The following is a 5,675-nucleotide window of genomic DNA, read 5'->3' as shown; positions in this document are numbered from 1 at the left end:
AGATGAAAGTATTCCACCTATACAATGGCAATCAGGAGAGAGAGAGAGAGAGAGAGAGAGAGAGAGAGAGAGAGAGAATTTTTTTTATAAAATGACTGTGATACGAAACTGGGTTGAGAAGCAAATCCCGATCCTCAGGGACGTTATGTACCGTCCTGAGGTATACTGATACACAGTTTTCTATGGTAGGATGATTTGGGATTTTTACTTGTGACGATATCTCAGCGAGTGTTGTTATATCCTGAAGCTTGTTCAGTGGAATCTCTGGTCACTGTTGTCGTCATGGTCACCATGGTATATCCCAGAGAAGCCCAAAGACCTTGTTTTATAAAGTGGGCCTCTTTGCCGACTTAATTGCAGAGCAGAGGGACCCTGGTTATCCAGAGGAACCCCCTCACTTCCGAACTATAAAAGCCCGGTAAGAGACAGGTGCCCCTTTCCGGCCTATGGGCCTTCCACCCATTTCAAATGGAGTATTTTCTTCCTGTATTTCTGTATGCATATCACTTGGTATTATCTTGTCTAATATATTTAATTATTTCGAATGATCTTTTCCCAAGACCGAAATTGGGCTCCACTTACAAAACTGGTTTATTAGGGGCAAAACTGGCCCGGTTTCAAGAAATGCCAAAATCATCAGGCCAAAAATTGTCCGTCTTATTTCTGAGGGAGGACCTCACTCCTCCACGCCCTCTTTCCTTCTCTCTGTCTGGCTGTGTGGCTTCAAGCACGAATTTAGTTGCCGATGATAAAATCGATTTCTAGTTTCGAAACAGCCGATTTTTTCCTCTTTTCGGTCTCTCTCTCTCTCTCTCTCTCTCTCTCTCTCTCTCTCTCTCTCTCTCTCTCTCTCTCTCTGATAGAAAGCCTTTTTGCATAGGATACATATTCCACAGGAAAATTCTTTTCACTCTAAATAAACAACGGAGCGGTGATGTCAAAAATGCAATGGCGAATCCAAGAAGTGCATTTATAAAAGAAAAAAAAACAAGCAAAATAACTACGGGAAAATTCTCGCCTCTTGATATTCAAAAAGAAATTGATGCGCAGAAGAGACTTTTACTGAGCTACAGCTCGATTTCTTCATGCAAATAGAAAATTTAAATTGCATGAAATATTTTTAGCAACATACTGTCAGCATAAAAGTTACTGCACGAGTTATCGATCCTTTAAAAATCCGGGAAAAAACTGAAAACTGTTTTAGGGTAGAGAAAAAAATGTTTCCATTAAGGTTAGTTTATATATTAAGAACGCTGTTATGTGTAAAGGAATAAGAATAAAAATAAGAAATTCGTTTTCAGAAGCCCACATGGAGAATACATAGAATAACAAACATGGTAAATCTGTGTATTTTTATCTCCAGCGAATTCCGGTGCTTATAGTTTTTTTAGCGATTGCTTTTGATGCTCATATACATGACCAACTACAGAAAACTGAAGTTATCTCTTCGTTCAGCCTTACAAAAGTTTTTTTGGAGAGAGAGAGAGAGAGAGAGAGAGAGAGAGAGAGAGAGAGAGAGAGAGAGAGAGAGAGAGAGAGAGAGAGAAATATTTCGTAATACAAGCTGACGTTTTAGACTTAACTAACAGATTATACAAAAAGCTGACCAAAACGTTGTTCAAACTTGATTCAGTTTATTTTAATGCTACGAAGACAGAGTTGGTTTCCTTATTAATGAACTTCTGATTTTTAGATGCATCATAGATATTGGTTAATAAGATGGTGACTATTCGATCAGTATTATCCTTGGTATTATCTAACTGATATTTGGACTTTACCTACGTAGATTTGGATAATTACTTTTATCAGAAATCACAAATAATAAAAAAAATTACTGTAATTTCACAACAGGGAAATCACTTCAGAATAAATACACCATAATCTGTACAGTACCTATTCTCACCATTAATATATTTTTTTCTTTACACTAATCTATAATCTTTCATTAATATTTCAACAAGCGACTATACTTTGATCGGCTTTAGCGATATTTTCATTTTTATCATTTTAATGTAGGCTTTTATTCATAACTGAAATGGGAGAGCAAGTGCTTAACATGCGTATTAATGAACCTGAATTAGTTATGTAGAGTTACCACGTCACAACATGAATTCAGATGCGCGTAAATGAGCGTTCATATTTTAAAATCAGAGTCATTAACAGTCACCGCTTGGACTGGAAAAATCAACGGCCCTAAATTTTTATGCCGACTATGAGGACTTTAACATTTATGTACCCATACCATAAAAAATGGTGGCGGCAAAAGACAGGGTCGAAACAGCAAGTACCGATACTGGGAACATACGTACAGTCCCGAACCTACGACCAAGGAACCATCACTTTGCATACACAAAAAGTCCAGTTGTGAGAGAATAGTCCCGGATTGGAAAACGGCAAGCCTACGTACTGAGTTTATTACAATGAAAAAAATATCAGGATATACATTTCATTTAGGAAGAGGAAACTAACAAACGTCTCATTAAAAAAAATGAATGATTTAGCGGAATTTAGTTTCCAGTAAAATTACTTTTTTTCTGATGATTCCCTTTCAAGTGGGGAAAAGACACGCAGCATGTGTCAGATAGTCATTTCATTCACCGAGGAATATAAATATTTATATTCATGTAGGTTTTAATTTTACGTAGGAAAATGTATTGAGAACTGCATTAACTTAGATATGTCCAATTTAGAATTAAAGTTTCACTGTACCTTAAGTATATCACAAAGTCTCTGAACGAGAGTTTATGATATGAATTAGGATCCCTCCGACCACATTGTTGGGTGGTAAAAATCCATTGCTAGGTAATAATGCTTTTAGACATTTTAATGTCTTGTTAAAATACTTTCGGTATAACTACTAAAAAATGTTTCGGATAAATTTACAACCAATTATATTAATTATTTTCATGGACCAATCAACTGCGGTGTCACTATCACACCTTAAATCTTACATTACCCCGCTAAAGAAATAAGTATTCTTTTATGACAGCGTAACTTAAAACAGAAAATGAGAGGGCTTACTATCCTGAGGCGTAACATTATTTCATAAATGCTCGTATCAATAACTACTTGTCAAGGATAGGATTTACCGACTAACTGCCGACTCAGGGGTTGGGAAGGGTTTTGGGGGTGGATGGATGGTGGTGAAAAAATTAATCTTTGAAATGGACGAAAATATATATATAAAAAAAACCTATAGACAAAATTGGTTTAGAACATCGGGAAATGTTGGAAGAAGTACTTTTTTTTTTTTATTAAGCATTCGACAACTTCAAATAGAACACTTTTTTTATGTGAAATCTAATTTTCGGTCATTGTAACGCGATGCTCCTGCTTAACCTTAACCTCGATAATCCAGTTTATAGCGCATGCGCGGTCAGTTTTACTAGAGTACATACCTTTATCCCTCCTTCTGATGGGCTTTTAGTAAAGAATGTTACAGCCTAGTTCAGTGTTGCCAACCGTACGGTAATTTCCCTACACTTGAGTAATCTGACCAAAATTTTTAGACCGTAGGGCAATATTTTCAAGCGTAGGGTAACTGTGATAAGGCCTGTTTTGATCAATATGGTTATCAGTATTCATAATAATGCATATAAACATGATCTAAAGATTTATTTCTCATCACAGCCTCAGTTATGTACGGTAATTTCTTGTCTTCTGTAGGGCGCATAGGGTTAGAGGGGTTGGCAACAATGGCCTAGTTATCACTTTCGTTCGTCGCTGTTTCTTTAGTGGAAAGTGAATTTTAGCAGAAAATGGCGCTCTATAATTTTTTCAAAATTGTCAAGAGGGCTTAAGAAAAATTCAAAGTAATTGTCCATATCTGGCCTCATCTGCAAAATGGGAATATTACGTCCAAAAGTTTTAGGAACTCAAAAAATAAAACCATTTGCGCTGATAGGCATATTTAGCCATATCCTGTTTTTAATAGACGGTTATAACTCAGTTTTATAACAGGATTACGTGTTGCTTTGACAGAAACACCTGGTTGATGAATGGGTCTGTTTAACTGGATGAGAATTGAAAAATTGCCAATATTTAGTTGATGGCTTTCCGATGCCTGTTTGGTACATAAATCATTTGATCGAAGTCACGGTTCAGCTACAGGAAAAAATGCTTTGGATGTCACAGGTTCTCAATGAATAAGGATTTTTGTTTTCGATTGTATTAAATTTTTCATTTTGGAAATGAGCGGGAGAAACGTTTTAAACTAAAACCGGGAAGCATAAAAAATACTTTCCTTAAAATGAGATCAACATTTTCCATTCTTATATAATGGCGACCTCGAAGCTTCAAAAAGTAGAGAAAAATATTTTCACGAGATATATATTATGTTTATTCTCTGAAATTTAGAAAAGGGATATACACACGTCTCATTGCATGCGTTTGGCCACATGACAGCATCTCATAGAACGATATGAAAAAATACATTTGAAAATATTGTTTTATAAATATTGTAATCTTTTTAAATAAATTACAACTGGTATATTACCAGATGGACGAATAGGAAAATATCTCCATTCGAATTAAATATTTTAAGTTTGTAAATTAAAGGCATATCATCGGTACATCATGGCATTGATCAAATGGTAAGGAACGGCATCTCGCCAGTGTTTCTACAACGTTAGTTAATGTATGCATGATGTCATTATAATCTTACCCACGTAAAAAGGACGTAAGAAATAAATCAAAGTCTCAAAACCTCCAATATAACCGCTCTGAATGAGCTAAAATTATTTATTATATCTCTCCTTGCAACACAGGTATTGTGTTCAAATCTGATGTTTCAGCATAAAGCCACAAATTTTTACCTTCACCCAGGTTAAAAGATAATTACGTTCAAGGGGACATTAAAGGCCACTCAGGCACATTTTCACTCGAACAAAGGCCATCTATTGAAGTTCCAGGCCAAAAATACGGAAAGATTTCTTCTCCATCATTAGTTTTTCATTCATCATTATTGCCATCATCGACTCCGAGGCCCCGTGACGCAAAGAACCTCAGTGAAATTCTGCCACTCATGTCTTCCCTGTGCTTTATCTTCCACAAATCCCCCACTCATCTCCAGCTTCCCTTCTCAATAGTTCTCATCCAATTAGGTCTGGGTTCCCAAATCTACTGGTGCCTACCAGTCCCATGCTGACATTATCATATATTATTTTCACCAAGGGTTGGACAAAGGACATGCCCAGGACATCTCAGACTCCCTTACATGTGGAACTTCCGTAAAATCCCTCGTGTAATTAAGTCTAACTATATCCTGCCATCTGACTTCTAATAATCTCCAATCGAGTTGATCTATCAAATAAAGTTTCATTGCCATGTCAAGATACACGTCCGTATAGTAATACAGATCGTACTTGATAAATGTATAGTAATTTATGTATAATATAAATATCATTAATTATGTATAGCAATTTCATTAGATAAAAATATTTTAGGCCATTTCCTCAGTAATTACCCAGTCTTCTTTTCCTCTTTTACGAGCGACGGTTGTTTTACCTCTACGACCATATTCCCGTATAGTGGACTTCTAATAATGAAATAAGTCTTTTTACAATATTTTCTTCGTCGTTACTTTGCCATTATAGCTGAACAATTAATTCTCACATCAGTTTTCATTCAAAAAGTCCTATTGTTCTCTAACGATACTATTTTCCTTTCCTTTTATA

This window comes from Macrobrachium rosenbergii, chromosome 48, assembly GCF_040412425.1.
Source record: "Macrobrachium rosenbergii isolate ZJJX-2024 chromosome 48, ASM4041242v1, whole genome shotgun sequence".
In the NCBI taxonomy this organism is placed as follows: domain Eukaryota; kingdom Metazoa; phylum Arthropoda; class Malacostraca; order Decapoda; family Palaemonidae; genus Macrobrachium; species Macrobrachium rosenbergii.
Note: the sequence above shows the minus strand (reverse complement) of the source record.